Below are 16,832 nucleotides of genomic sequence, written 5' to 3'. Positions count from 1 at the left end.
ATAGAGTTACAATTTGTTGAAAAGCCAGATAAGAGGAGGGAGGATGCCATGAATGATCTTAAAAGCCAGGCAGGAACATTTGAAATGGATTCTGGGGATTATTGGGAGCCAGTGAAGTTTGGCAAGGAGTGGGGAGCCATGGTCAGATTTGCGTTTTGAGAAGATCAGTTTGGCTGCAGTATTCTGGATTAGCTGGAGTCTTAGAAGACTTTTTTTTTGATAGATTTAAGTAGATGGCGTTGCAGTAATCTAGTTTGGAGAGGATGATGGATTGGACAAGGATGGCAAAGTGTTGTTGGCTGAAGTAGGATCTAGCTTTCCTCAGCATGTGGAGGCTGAAAAAGCATGATTTTGCCAAGGAGTTGAAGTGGTCATTGAGGGAGAGGGAGGAATCGATAATGATACCAAGGACCTTGCATGAGAATTCGAGCTGGAGTGTATCGCCTGTGGGTAGTGCGAAAAGGGTGGGCAGGTGTTCGAATTTTGTGCCGAGCCAAAGTAGTTTTGTTTTTGATTCGTTTAGTTTCATCTGTACTGAGAGGGACCAGGCACGGAGTCTCATTATGCAAGCTGTAATGTTTGAAGACCTATGAAGATCGACCGTGGATTCATATTGAACAGAGCTTTCTTCCAGGGGTTTCCCTATGGATGTTGCCTTGGGTGCCAAGTGTCCGTTTGCGTTTGGCGTGGAAAACACCTAACCCCTATTTGCAGGCGGTTCTTCATAGTTGTTATGTAGTTCGTAGACGGATGTTTCCGGAACGTAGGGTTTTTTCGCACATGGTTATAGTGGCGTTGCCAGCTGGTTCTCCGGGTCGGGATGATTCAGTTTGCCATATATGGATACCAGCTGGCCTCCGTACGTTGGGCCAACTTTGGGATAATCTGTCTATGCGTTCGTTTCAAGCAGATAGAGAGTCTTTTTTGTATATGCGTTTGCGGACTTATCTATATAAGAGGGCTTTCTGGGAGCTCTCGTTGGGTGATACTTGGCTTAAGCAAGCTATATGAGCTGGGGCTGGGAAAGGGGGAGTATCTCGTATATATCGAGCCTTGTTGAAACAGGAATCCCCTTTTGACCCTTATAAAGTGACTTGGGAACGTGATCTGCCTGAAGAGCGCAGTTTACCTGGTGGAGATGTTCTTTGAATTGTTGAAATTGACCTTATCAATTAATTTTATAGAAAATAATTATAAAATGTATTACTGGTGGCATTATACCCCTGAACGCCTGTTTTCTATATCCCATTTGGGCAATGAACGTTGTTGGCGCAACTGTGGACAGAAGGGGGATTTTATCCATATTTGGTGGACATGTCCGGGTGTGCGTCTATATTGACAGCAGGTGGGTTGTGTTTTAGTTAAAATCTTGCAGAAACATTGTTGTGTTTTAATGGAATGCTGTTACTTAATGTGGGAGTTCCTGGCTTTGCTCTCCTGGAGCAGAAATTAGCGACCTGTGTATTTACGGCTGCTCGCTTGGCTTTGGCACAATGTTGGCGTTCCCCTAATATTCCTGCTTTACAAACTGTGTACTCTCGTTTGGATCATTTGCAACTGATGTCTAAATTTTGACCGCTTTGAGATATAATACTCTTGTTTCTTATTCTAAAATTTGAGAACCTTATATACGGTGAAGACAGCACACTCTTTAAATTGGAGGGGGAGGGGGGTTCTATGGGGATTCTGGATTTGATTGGTTTGGTTTGGGGATACTCTGCTGTTTGTTTCATTTTTGATATGTGTATTTATTTGTATTGGCTGTTTTGTTTATGAAAACTTAAAGAAATTAGAGAAAAATAAAAATATTAATACAACAGTCTCTATCGGGTATTCAATCTGTGTCATGAACCAGAGATTATACAATTATTTTGCTGACACTATATTTTTATTCATTTTGTCTTTGGTTTATTGTATTGCTGATATTTGACATTATCAATATTTGTCCTCTAGATGTAATTCGTGTCCCTGAGGCAGGCTCAAACGCTGAAACACGGACTATGTCGGTCCATGACACAGATTGAATACACAATAGAGACTGTTGTATTAATATTTTAATAAATATTTTATTCATTTTGATTTATCCCTGATTGATGTATATAGTTCCATCCCCACTGTATACATAACTTGTCAGCTTAGAGTAGAAGGACCTTGGGATGACAGTGTCTGGGGAGCTGAAGGCAACAAAGCAGTGTGACAAGGCAGTAGCTGTAGCCAGGAAGATGCTAGGCTGTAGAGAGAAAGGCGTAACCAGCAGAAGAAAGGAGGTGTTGATGCCCCAGTACAGGTCATTGGTGAGGCCTCACTTGGAGTATTGTGTTCAGTTTTGGAGGCCATACATGGCGAAGGATATGAAAAGACTTGAAGGGGTCCAGAGGAAAGCAATGAAAATAGTAGGAGGTTTGTGCCAAAAGTACAAGAGGCGACTAGAAGACCTCAACATGTATACTCTGAAGGAGAGAGAAGGGACAGGGGTGATATGATACAGACATTTAAAAATCCTCTCTGTTTTTATTCCCCCTCCTCTGCACTGATTCCAATGCAAGGTACTGGGCCGGCAGCTGCAGGCGGAGGTCCTTAGAGTAGAAGGAAGATCATACTTTCTCTCTCTCACTCCAAATCATTCATAGCACTTTTCTCAAAAAGTTCCTCTCTTCCCTCATCCCATCTACACAATATTCTATTCCCCCAATTATATTTCATTTCCCCTAATTTTTTCTTACCTCTCACTCCTCCTGGTCCTTTCCACCCACCCCATTGCTCCTGCAAAGGTGTAATTTAATGTTTTATATTTGGGGACAGGGAATTTAATAGCACTCTTCTTACTCCACTCTCTAAATCTGTTTAGCCTGTTCTGCTTCTTATTTTTCTTGACCCAGCCTTCTATTTCCCCTACTCCCCAGAAAACACAGTTACTTACCGTAACGGTTGTTATCCAGGGACAGCAGGCAGATATTCCCACACATGGGTGACGTCACCGACGGAGCCCCGCAGCGGACAGCCTCGAAAGCAAACTTGCTTGAAGATCTCGAGCTTTCGAGTGCTGCACCGTGCATGCGCGCGTGCCTTCCAGCCCGAACTAGGGGGCGCATCTCCTGTGAGGATCCTCAGTTCAGATACCAAGTCAAGAAGCCAATCAGGGGAGAAGGGAGGGTTGTGAGAATATCTGCCTGCTGTCCCTGGATAACAACCGTTACTGTAAGTAACTGTGCTTTATCCCAGGACAAGCAGGCAGCATATTCCCACACATGGGTGACCTCCAAGCTACGTAAAAAGGGATGGAGGGAAGTTGGCAATTTAAGAAGCGGAAACGGAAGGCCAGGGGGGTGGAAGCCGGACGCCGGGGTGGGGGGAGTGAGCAGTCCTTCGGGGTGGGACAGGCAGGCAAACCTTCAAAGGGGGGTGGGATAGGCCTTCAAGGGGGGGAGGCAGGCCTTCAAAGGGGGGGGACAGGTCTTCAAGGGGGGGACAGGCAGGCCTTCAGGGGTGGGATAGGTTTTCAAGGGGGGACAAGCCTTTAAGGTGGGAGAGGCAGGCCTTCAAAGGGGGGAGAGGTCTTCAAGGGGGGGACAGGCCTTCAAGGGGGGAGGCAGGCCTTCAAAGGGGGGACAGACCTTCAGGGGAGGGGGGCCCTGGTACAGAAGTACACGGAGGGAGGGAAGGGGGTTCAAAGAAATGGGTCTGAAAATAGAGGAGAGGGAGCGAGGGAGAGAGATGATGGACAATGGGATTAAGGAGGGAAGGAACAGAAAGGGTGAGAAGTTGGACGCAAGAGATGGTGTGGAGGGGGGTATAGAGATACTGGATAGAAGGGAGTTGGGAAAAGGAAGGGAGAGATGGTGGACCCTGGGGTGGTGGGGAAGGAAGGAGAGATGCTGGATGAAAGGGTAGTTAAGAAAAGGTGGATCTGTGGAGGGAGACGAAAAAAAGGAAAGATGCCAGACCTCCTGGGGAGGGAAGAGAAACGGAAGGGGAGGACAGAGATGGAAGATAGATGGTTAGCAGGGAGAAAGAAGAAAGAAGGAGACTCTGGCAAACAAGTTATCAGAAGACAACCAGAGCCTGAGACCAACAAAATTTGATTAATGACCAGACAACAAAAGGTAGAAAAACTAATTTCATTTTTTGTTTTGTGATTACAATATGTCAGATTTGAAATGTGTATCCTGCCAGAGCTGGTGTTAGACCGCAAACGTGAACTAGGATTTAACAGCGAGAGGAAAAGTCTTTTTTGTTTATTTTGTTTACACCAGAGCACCAGTGTGGTTAGGAGAAGGCAAAGGGGGTGAAGAGGCTGTAAAATAAACCCACCAGGAAGTTTGAAAAAAAAACACCCAATTGGGCAGGAAAATTGAATCGAATCGAAAAACCAATTCAATAGGCTGAATCGAATCAAAATTTTTTTTCCTGAATCGGGCAGCACTAATAAAAACCCATCTTTTTACCTGACTCTTGCAAACACGCCCCTAACCTCTATTTCTACGTCAGCAAAATTATTCTGCCATACTGAATGTGCCTTCCACATGACTTACAGGCAGAACTAAAACCCTGCTATTCAAGAAATCCTTGAAGACTAACTAACACTGTATGAAACATTTCAATCCTCTGAAGCAACCTGCTCTACTCTGTAACACCTCTGGACATGTCCAGAAATCCTCTTCTGTAATCTGCCTTGAACCGCAAGATAATGGCGGAATAAAAATCATTAATGTAATGTAACTAAGTCTTGAGATGCACACTTGGTGCAAAACTATGCAAGATCTTATCTCCCTACTTCATGTAACCACACCATAAATGCCTAAAACTGTCCTATACTTCAGAATGTATTGCAATTCTAGCTTCTTTACTTATAGGGCCTATTGTTTGCCATGTTACTGTGCTCATCCCTAAATCATGTATTCATTCCTCCATGCAGTTCATAAGAACTATCCCTCTGTTGCTGTTCTTCCCTTTAATCTGTTATTCTGTATATTATATATGTGACTTTGCATCCTTGTTGCCCATCGTTTGCCAGGCTAATGTGCTCAGTGTCCAAAGCATGTACATAGGAATTTCTACTAGTGCTCTTCATTCTTTTAATTTATTATTCTGTTTATCTGCTGTATATGAAGTTGTAATCTTGTTGCTAAACCTTCTACTGTGTATGTAAACTTGTAACCCGTTCTGGGCTCTTCTGGGAGGACGAGCTAGAAATTTGACTAAATAAATAATAGACAAATGGCTTGTAACTCCAATCTGTTGGTGGACCATTTCCTCAGAGGGTAACCATCAGACCTAAACTGGATGACCCTCGCATATAGGGCCCACACAGCCATAAAGATTTGCATTTGTTGTCAGGATCATCCAAGAGGATATTTGGAAAGGCAAGCCTTTGGACAATGACTCTGGCTGGAACCACCAATGCAAATGGAGACCAGTGGGACAACAGCACATCCTGGAGATAGGTGAGCTTAGGCCCACAGAATAACCTCTGTGGTCACTAAGCCATAGGAGAAGGCTTTACCTGGATCTCCAAACTCTGGTGTCTTAGCTTCAGTTTGTATGGCTCTGGAAGAAAAACTGGCCTGCTACCATGTTGAAGTGGATCCCCAAATACTCTAGGGATTGTGTTAGCTCCAGGTGGATCTTCTGAAAATTGATGATTCAACCCAGGCTATGCGGCAGTTAGACAAATTGTGCCACTGTTGGTCTTGGAAGGGGCTCAAATCAGCCAATTGACCTAGTATGGATACACCTAGATCTCTGCCTTCCACAGGTGTGCTACTGCAATGACCATCACTTTGGTAAAGGTATGAGGCACCGTGGCCAGACAAACAGGTGCACCATGAACTAGAAATGTCTCTCCAGCACATGGAACCTGTGAACTAGAAATATGGGAATATGCAAGTAAGCCTTGTCAAATCCAGCGAGGCTAAAAATTCCCCCAGAGTCACTGAAGCTATGACCAAAATATAGTCTCCAGCCAGAACAGGGGCACTTTCAGTATGGCATTGACTGACTTCAGATCCGAGCAGAAGAGTCTGTAGGGGATCAAGTTTCAAAACCCGCAGATTCTCTGTTGACCTCTAGCAAAGCCGCTGGCTTAAAAAAAGTGGCAGACCATTGGGTCCTCTTCTTAGTCCAGGGTTGCCACAGAATTCTCACTGTTAGCCCCAGCCTGAGACCCTGAATCCTCCAAAGCTGAAGATTCATTCTGAAGGAGTAAAGGAATTGATTCTAATTCCCAGTCATCGTAGTTTTTTTCTGACTGGACCTCTGATTCCTGTAGGTGAATCTTCAGAGGTGGCACTGCACTCTGAAAGGGCAAATACCCCCTGCACAACAGCTGACAGGAACCCAGATGGTGCAGAGTGACCCTGATAATTAGGTGTTTTTATATACTGCCTATCAAGGTTATCTAAGTGGGTTTTACAATCAGGTACTCAAGCATTTTCCCTATCTGTCCCGGTGGGCTCACAATCTATCTAACGTACCTGGGGCTATGGAGGACTAAGTGACTTGGCCAGGGTCACAAAGAGCAGCGCGGGATTTGAACCCACAACCCCAGGGTGTTGAGGCTGTAGCAACAACCACTGCACCACATACTCCAAATAGGCTTCAAATATAAGACCAACAAAATTGGGGGTAAAGCCCTGACCAGACTGTTCTAAGGACATCTGCAGGTACTCACCTTGTCTCAGGGCCCAGAGGCGTCTGTGCATTTGTACACTATCCAAAGACTCTAGAAGGGATTTTTGTCCCCAGAAAATTAGCCACCTGCAAACCTGTGTTCCCGCTAAGCTGCGCTGGCCTGCGCTCGCGCACAAAATATTACATCGCAGCGCAAAGTTTCTCTTCACAGCGCACACACGCGTCGGTAAGGTAAGGGGACGCATTGGGGGGATTGCACTTCCCCACAATTGCCATGCTTCGGTTCCTCTTCTTCCTTCCTTCCTCCCCCCCCCCCGCGGGACCCTGCGGCACCATCAACTCTTACTCCCTCTAATGTCGGCCCTGCAGCTCCAGACTTCCTCGCACCTTCTCCCCTCCCCCTTTGGATCGCTATTATTTTAAATGTTATAGCCGCGGAGCTGTATCCATCAGTGGAGATGTCTAACCTCGGCCTGCCCCGGAACTCTTACTGCAACAGTGACTTCCTGTTCCTGCCTAGACGGGCGGCTGCTGCAGTAAGAGTTCCGGGGCAGGCCGAGGTTAGACATCTCCACTGATGGATACAGCTCCGCGGCTATAACATTTAAAATAATAGCGATCCAAAGGGGGAGGGGAGAAGGTGCGAGGAAGTCTGGAGCTGCAGGGCCGACATTAGAGGGAGTAAGAGTTGATGGTGCCGCAGGGTCCCGCGGGGGGGGGGGAGGAAGGAAGGAAGAAGAGGAACCGAAGCATGGCAATTGTGGGGAAGTGCAGAGCTGCAGGGAAGAGTGTTGCGGTACCCAGCTGGAGGGAGAAGGAAGATGAGGGAGGGAATTAAAGGAGATGCCAGGGCTTGGAGCGTAGGAGGAAGGTATGCCAGTCTAAGGGAAAAGGAAGGGGGAGATGTGAGAGCATGGAGGGGGAGCGAAAGATGGAAGAAAAGGAAAGGAGAGAGATGCCAGAGAATCAGGGAAGGGGAGATACCAGACTATGAGGAGAGGTGTGGGAGAGGGAAGGCGAGGAGAGAGATGCCAGACCAATGGGGTGAAAGGAGAGATGGAAGGGGGAGGCATACAGTTTCTGGAAGGGGCATAGAAGGAGAGAAGATGCCATATAGGGGAAGAGAGACGGCAGACAGTGGATGGAAGGAAGAGAGTTACAAGAAGATGAGGAAAGGAGAAACCACAGAAGACAAAGGTAGAAAAAAATTTCTATTTATTTATTGCTTTAGGAGACATGTGTCACTGTTTCTGTGAAGCATTGTATGCAGAGTCCAGCTTCTTGCTGGTTCAATTTAACCTTTGTCTATGTATTTTTATTTTATCCCCCCTTTTACAAAACTGTGAAGCGTTTTTAGCACCAGCCTTGGTGGTAGCAGCTCTGATGCTCAGAATTTTATGAGCATCAGAGCTGTTACCTCCGTAGCTAAAATCCACACTACAGTTTTGTAAAAGAGGGAGGGGTTAGTTTGTGATTACATATTCCTTACTAGGCGAAGGTGTTTTCTGTGTTCTGTGTGTTCGAAAGACATGGTTTTCTGTTAGGATTGACGGTGTAGGATTGATCTGTGCTGGTCTGGCTTGTTTAGTTTTACAATGGGTGTATTGATGTACTGCTCACTGCAATATGTAAGATGCTGCCTTTTCCTAGGTACTCATGTGTGACGTGTGGTTTGTTACTAAAAATCATGTTTTTCTTACAGATGGGGGGGGGTGCCAAAAAATGATGGGCCCCGGATGTTACATATGCTAGGTACGCCACTGTATGTAAAGATACCAGAAAGCTGGCGTAGCAAAAACTTCTAAGTTTTGAGTATTTAACCCTCCCACAATCTCACGGGCACTCGTTTCAAGTTTATTGAGATTTTGATTTAAACGCAATATCAAATATTTTCAATGCGTATAACAAAAATAAATTTGGGGAAATAAATAAAACCATTTGAACCAGTGTTCCCGCTAAGCTGCGCTGGCGTGCGCTGGCGCACAAAATATTACATCGCAGCGCACACGTTTCTCGTCACAGCGCACGATCGGAAGAGGCGTACGGCAGATGGCAGTGCGGCGAGAGGAGAATCGGGCGAGTTGGCTCATAACTTGCTGGCGCCCGATATTTTTGGCTCACGGTGAAAAAAGTTTGCTCACAACACCCGCCCGCTTAGAGGGAACACTGCCTGCAACTCCTTGCCCTAGATGGACCAGAGGGGGCTAAGCCCAGCACTCCCACCCCCCTCATGTGTCCTGCGGCATGTGGAACATGAACACTCCTCAGCCGGTTATCTAGTGCAAATCTGGCATAACTCAGGGATAAAACAGCCTGAGGAGTCCATCTCTAACAATTTTAAACAATACTGAGGTGTGTTTGAGACTTATATAGGCTTTTAAAATCAGACTGAGAAATCCAAGAGGGCCATCACAGCAGCATTTTCTAGCTAAAAAATGGTCCGGGAGACCTAAATAAAAATTCAAAAAATTCAGGAAAGGGTTTTTTTGAGGAAGGGGACCCAAATCCTAGCCCCAGAAAACTAAAAAATGCAATTAAAGAACGTTACCCCCCCTTCATTGTTTCTCATAGACTACAATAGACTGTACTCATATTACAGTTGGTGCTGTGCTTGCTTCAGCTTAAACAGCAGCTGGAAGGTGGAGAATATTACTGCCTCAGACAAGCATATAAAGAAGATCCAAATGCTTGTTTCTTTGGACTGCCAGACATACCATCAAATAGATTGAGACCCAAGACCCCTACAGCTCCACTCACATAGACGGGGGTGGGATAGAATGCAGCCAGCACTTGATAGTCCTCAGGAAAACACAGGACTACACAGCCTGCACTCAAGCTCTGGTAATAACCAGGAGCAAGCCTTGCTACTAGGGGAGGGGACCTAAGCCTTCCAAAAGTGTCAATGCAAGCCAGCTAGGTAGGTGCCGTGTAAAAGGGTTGCCCTCCCAGCTATAGACTTCAGATAGGTGCGTGTGTGTCTTCTCCCAGGCAGAGCTTCCCAAATAAAACTAAGGACCTCTGAAGAACCAAGAAGCCTTAAATTCAGGATAAAAACCCAAAAATAACAAACTGAAAACAGAGCAGATCAGACACTTTCAACTTGCGTGTAGAAGATAAAACTGAGAAAGATACAACACAGTGATATAGGAGTCGGAGCCAAAAAATGTAGATGTACCTTTTACATGTTGTGCCTCAAAACTGTGGAAAGGGAACAATGGATCCTATTGGGAAAATAGGATGGGGCAGCACTTGGAGTACGTGTAATTCACTCTGGATGCTTTGGGGCCTTATGATCTCAATCAAGAGATGAATTTAGCTGTATTTTTGTGACATGTTCTTTAGTTTTAGCATTTTACGTTTTGGCTGTGGTATAGTTTGTTTATCCCCCCCCCCTTTTACAAAACCGTAATAGCGTTTTTTAGCGTAGAGCATTCAGCACACCAGCCTGCGCAAAAAACTGCTTTTGCGGTTTTGTAAAAGGGGGGGGGGTTATTTACTTTTGTATGTATTTATTTATATAATATACTTTTTTCACTTAGATATCTTTTTACATTATTTATTAACGTATTTGTGGAAGATTTTCTAGTTTTTGTAGTATTTATGGATTATTTTCTGGTTTTAATCTGTTTTTAGAAGTGGGCAGATGGTTTCTGTACATTTTTTAAACTGTTTTAATTGTTTTATGTACCTCCCATTGTGATGACATCATTGGAATGCATAAATATGGCCACTGGGATGCATGGAGGGCCATTTTTTATAGTGGTCCAAGTCCAACTTTGAATGTTTCCTGCAAGATGTCTAACAACAAAAGAAATCCAACAGGGTCTGTAGTGCAAAAGCAGCAAGCGAAGAAACAAAATGAAAACTGCAGACTGATAAGTACAAGATGCAGGCTAAGTTTATTTATACCAAATATTTGATGCAGTTAATGATACCACCTTATTACAAACCAAGAGACCCGACACGGTCCGTGTTTCGGCAAACATGCCTTCTTTAGGGGTCCATGGTTGATAAGATTTGTAATAAATCGCAATAAAATGGTATAAAACAAACGCCTGTTTGGATGAAGTTGCAGGATTTGGGTCCTTATGGTTTATTGGATCTGCTACAAAAGCAGGTCAGTTGATGCATTTCATGCTAGTCTCATTCCAGTACTTGTAAGGTCTCGCTCAACTAATTCAGAACATCTTAGAGCTGCTAATCCTTCTCTATACGACTGTTCAGAATGGGGACCCTTCCTAATCCCAGTTGTACCCCCCTCACAAAAACCTAGCAGATCCTACTGTAAAAGACAGCGGATATTGAGAAAGATTACCTACTCTGTAACCACTGATGCTCCTTACCATCAAAATCTTCACGGTTTCTACTTAAATATACGTTCTATTAGGAACAAGTCACAGCTGGTCAAAGACTGGCTGGAAGAAGCCAACCCCGATTTTGTTCTTCGAACTGAAACTTGGCTGGTCTAAGATAACAACATTATTATACGCGACTGTCTGCCACCTAGGTTTAAAATTATATCTCTACCTAGAAGCAGAGGTAAAGGGGGAGGATTAGCGATTATCTTAAAAGAATCATTCGAGTCCAAAATCCTAGCTTCAAATTCCTCAGCAGACCTTGAAATCCTTTCCTGTAAACTCTGGACTGATCAGTTAGAAGATGCTCTAATAATTACCCTATTCTACATTCCTCCTAAGAAATGGCCCACAGCCAAAGACATTTTCTACAAATTCCTCCTTACAAACTCTACACTAGGCCCACACAACCTACTGACAGGTGATCTAAATATTCACCTAGAGCTGGCAGAGCAGGGTGACTCCAAAGATCTACTATCCTTCATCTCTTCACTAGACTTCTTTGTGCCGCCCCTCGAAAAGACCCATCAAAAAGGCCACCAGCTAGATATAGTCACTTTTTCCTCCAAAAGAACTAGTCAATCCCAAGATTTACTGGAACCAAGCTATTTGGACCGACTCTCTATGGTCAGACCACCGTTTATGTAGTTTCCAATTTAGATGGCAAGTAAGACGCTCCCCAACCAAATCCAAGGAGGCAAAAAGACCTAAGAAAATGGTAGCTAGCAGAGGTATGGTGAACCCAGTAGAATTCTGGTCACACTATGACATAACTTCTAGTTCAGACTCAGACTCCTTTTCGGCGGACTCTTGGACAATATGAGTACACAGATATTAAACAAAATGGCCCCCACTAAACTAAGAAAAGTAAGAAATAAGAATCTGGATGGCTGGTATGATACTGAGTTAGAAAATGTGAAACCGGAGTTAAGGAAACTCGAAAGAAAATGGTTGAAATCAGGGGACAGTGTGAGGAGGTCAAATTGGAGACAAAAATTAAACGAAAATAAAAAACTACTAATAAAGAAGCGTACTAACTTTTGCGCCCAAAAAATCGGATCACCGAACACCAACAGTAGAAATCTCTTCGAATTAGTCAACAATCTCTATGATATACAGGCCTTCTCATGTTCTACCCCAGATTCCCCACCATCTGCAGACAATCTGGCTGAATTTTTCAACAACAAAATTAACAATTTGAGATCTAAACTAACGGGCTCCACAACCAACCATTTGAACTACCCAGTTGCCCAACGCAAAGATGAACCTAGGGTAGATATGGCCTGGAATAATTTTACTACTCCATCCTGGCAACAATTCTCCAAATATTACATGAAATACGCTGATTCCTACTGCAGATTAGACTGCTGCCCCCCAAATATAATGAAAGTTGCTCCAGTCACATTTAAAGCCAAGTTATACAATTGGCTCTCCTGTCTTTCACTTTCCCTGAGGATTTAGGCCAGATTCTGATCACCCCAATCGTCAAAAAACCTAAAGAATCTACCAAACTGACCTCTAATTACAGACCAATTGTGAGCACTCCCGTGTTCGTTAAGCTGATGGAAGGCTTGGTCAACCAGGAACTAGTAATGTATTTGGACAAATTTAGCGTACTGCAAGACAATCAGTCAGGTTTTCGTTCTGGGTTCAGCACTGAAACTGTCATTGAATCACTGCTGGATTTCCTTCATACCTTATTCAGTCAGGGTACCAGTGCTCTAATTCTGCAACTGGACCTGAGTAATGCCTTTGATCTGGTTGATCATGCCATTCTGATTGACTGTTTGGAGTCAATTGGTCTTTCAGATAACGTGTTAAAATGGTTTCGGGGTTTTTTGAGCAAATGGTCAGATCAAATCTATAGTGACAATAAAAAATCCTGTAGTTGGGTAAACACTTGCGGAGTCCCGCAGGGCTCTCCTCTATCCCCTACATTGTTCAACATCTACCTTACCTCACTGGAGAACTTACTACAAAGCTTAAAAGTTAAATTTTATAACTATGCTGATGATATCACCATAGTTATTCCCCTTACTACTCTGACCTCCGAAACAAAGATTCATCTATCATCCATTCTAGAGCAAATTAAACTATGGATGACCGAATTCAAATTGAAGCTCAACACAGAAAAAACTAAATTTTTCCTGGCAAGCCCTAACGACAAAATAAAAGACTCATCGATCTCCTTGAATGGTCAGGTCTTCCCTATTGACCACTCCATAAAAATTCTGGGAATGACTCTGGACCACCACCTTACTCTAAATGCTCACACAGTTTTATTGATTAAAAATGCTTCTCGTTATTATGGAAACTCAGAACCATCAGAAAATACTTTGATACTACATCTTTCTGCTTACTGGTTCAATCTTCCATCTTAAGCATGCTCGATTATTGCAACATCATTTACTTGGGATCCTTAAAAAAAACAACAACATTCTAAGACTCAGAGTCATTCAAAATTCACCAGTTCGACTGATTTTTTGGGCTGAAGAAATTGGAATACATAAACCCCTATTATCGAAAACTCCATTGGCTGCTCCTGGAGGCGCGAATTCTGTTTAAGTTCTCTTGTCTGTGTTATAAATCAATATTTGGTCTGGCCCCCACTTACCTAGTTTCCCAATGTAACCTGGCAAGTTCTATTAGGCCCACACGAAGAATACATCTGTTCACCTATCCGACAATAAAGGCCTGCCACTACAAAAGATTCCTGGCCAGAACCCTTGCCTTCCAGGCAGGCAAATGGACCAACTGGCTGAGTAACGTTATCATGCACTCCTCAACCTACTTCAATTTTAGAAAACTGGTAAAAATGAGTTTGTTCAATCGATTTGTAAACTAAGAATTTTTATAGCTCTGCTAATTCAACCAGTAACCTTAAGAACTATATAGCCTTCCACTTCTTCCATTATGTAAGATTGTATTGATGACTTTGAATTGTGACCTCTTCGCTGCCTCGAACTATCATGGCTTTGGCAGTATCTAATATAATAAAACGCTAGGCCGCGCATGTGCACTTCCTATGTGTGCGCCGGTTTTCCGTGAGCTGTAGTGACACATAGGAAATGCGCATGCGCGGCTTACAGTCTGGAGTGGTGAGCGGTGGCTACTCTCACGATCCCCGCCTGCGTTTATTGCTCTTGACGTCGCCGCGATGTAGGGACCCGCAGGTAGGACTGCGCATGCCCCTACAATACTCTCTCCGCTCTCTCTCTTCCTCCCCCCCCCCGAGGCAGATGTCGACCGCGGCGGCCCGAGTCGGATGTCAGCCACGGCGGCCCGAGTCGGATGTCGGCTGCGGCGGCGGTAGCCAAACCCGGAAAGCATTTTAAAATAAGTAGGAAGGAAAGTATGAGGAAGGTATGGGGGGAAGGAAAATACTGCACAGGGAAGTGGGGTGGGAGGGAAATGCTGCAACACACAGAAAAGAGGTGCTGATGAATAGGGAAGGGGGCAGAAAAATGAAGACAGGCCTACTGCTGGACAGATGATGGACAGGGGGCGATAAAACAAAGGGAGAAGGGCTTCTGCTGGATAAGGTGAGCAGTGATGGGGTGGTGGAGGACACAGGGGAGGTAAAAGGAAGGGAGAATGGAAAGGGGGAGCAGGCAAGGGGTGGTAGTGGACAGCCAAGGAAAAAAAAAAAAAAAAGACGGACAGAAATACAGAAAGCGGCTAAGGAGAGAGAAAAAAAATAAAGACAGACATACACACATATTCTAGCACCCGTTAATGTAACGGGCTATAAGACTAGTATAAGAATAAAATTATTATTATTATTAATACAGCGCAAAAAAGGCGTTCGTTTTATACCATTTTATTGCGGTTTATTGCAAACCTTATAAACCAAGGACCCCTGAAGAAGGTGTGTTCTCCGAAACACGAACCGTGTCTGGTCTCTTGATTTGTAATAAGGTGGTATCATTAACTGCATCAAATATTCTTTTTGTTCCTGCAAGATGTCTGAAATCAAGGGCAGAGAAACGGCCATTTTCTAAACTGCTGGACATCCATTCACTGAGTGGCGCGGGAAAGGCAGGAAACGATAAACTCGCACCTGCCTGCTTGCTGCTCTGCCGCTGCTGGTTCCGCTCGGGTAGAGAAGGGCAGGAGGCAGGAGGCTGAAAGCTACTGCCCTACTGCGCCATTCACGGAGCGGCAAGTCAGGAAGCGAAAAACTTGCGCATGCCTTCTGCCGTTCTGATCTGCCGCTGCCTGGAGAGAAAGCCGGATGAAAACTCCTGCCCTACAGCACTAGACTGCCTGTACCGCTGGAGAAATTAAGGTAGGGGAGGGGGAGGGATAGTTAGTATTCGCTCCATAAGCCGCACTCTTATTTCCACCCACTTTTTGGGGGGGAAAAAGTGCATCTTATAGAGCAAAAAATACGGTATAATGCCAATTTTTTTTTAATGGTTATAGAGGACCTAAGAACATAAGAACTGCCGCTGCTGGGTCAGACCAGTGGTCCATTGTGCCCAGCAGTCTGCTCTCGCTGAAGCCCCTAGGTCAAAGACCAGTGCCCTAACTGAGACCAGCCCTACCAGTGTACGTTCCGGTTCAACAGGAACTTGTCTAACTTTGTCTTGAATCCCTGGAGGGTCTTTTCCCCTATAACAGCCTCCGGAAGAGCATTCCTTGAAGAGGGTAAACAACATGTCTATTCCCTTCATTATATTTTCATTATGTTTTCAAGGGATAAGAGGCCTAGTTTCTCTAACCTCTCGCAGTACGGCAACTTCTCCAGCCCCTTAACCATTTTAGTCACTCTTTTCTGGACCCTTTATAGTACCGTGTCCTTCTTCATGTACGGCGGCCAGTGCTGGACGCAGTATTCCAGGTGGAGGCGTACCATGGCCCGGTACAGCGGAATGATAACTTTCTTCGATCTGTTCGTGATCCCCTTTTTAATCATTCCTAGCATTCTGTTTGCCCTTTTTGCTGCTGCGCATTGCGCGGACGATTTCATTGACTTGTTGACCAGTACTCCCAAGTCTCTTTCCTGGGGGGTCTCTCCAAGTATCGCACCAGACATCCTGTATTCGTGTATAAGATTTTTGTTACCGATATGCATCACTTTACACTTATCCACGTTAAACCTCATCTGCCATGTTGATGCCCATTCCTCAAGCCTGATTATGTCATGTTGCAAATCTTCACAATCCCCCCTGTGTCTTCACTACTCTGAATAACTTTGTATTGTCTGCAAATTTAATCACCTTGCTCGTCATACCAATTTCCAGGTCATTTATAAATATGTTGAAGAGCATGGGTCCAAGCACCGAATCCTGCGGCACTCCATTCGTGCCTTCCTATGTTCTTAGTGTCCCCAGCGCCTCTTTCCTATGTCCTTAGTGCCCCCAGTGCCTCCTTCCTATGTCCTTAGTGTCCCCAGTGCCTCCTTCCTATGTCCTTAGTGCCTCTTTCTATGGCCTTAGTTCCTATGTCCTTAGTGCCTCTTTCTATGGCCTTAGTGCCCCCAGTGCCTCCTTCCTATGTCCTTAGTGTCCCCAGTGCCTCCTTCCTATGTCCTTAGTGCCCCCAGTGCCTCCTTCCTATGTCCTTAGTGTCCCCAGATCCAATGTCAGTTCTCCTTTGTACCTTTGTTCCAGGACTCCCTCTCTTTCTCTCCTCTGTTATGATCTTGCATCTCTCTGCTCTTCCTCAGGGCTCTCCCCCTCTGTCTGCACATCCCAAAGTCCTGCTTCTGCCTCCTGTCTTTCCCCTTTGGTCCAGGCCTTTATCTGTCTAGTCTTTCTTCTACTTACAAACCCCACCCCACCCCTTCTCTGACTTTTTTTCTTTCCTTCCTTCATCCCTCCTTCCTATGTCCCCTCACTGCCT

Source organism: Geotrypetes seraphini, chromosome 4 (assembly GCF_902459505.1).
Source record: "Geotrypetes seraphini chromosome 4, aGeoSer1.1, whole genome shotgun sequence".
In the NCBI taxonomy this organism is placed as follows: domain Eukaryota; kingdom Metazoa; phylum Chordata; class Amphibia; order Gymnophiona; family Dermophiidae; genus Geotrypetes; species Geotrypetes seraphini.
This window is presented reverse-complemented; position numbering follows the sequence as displayed.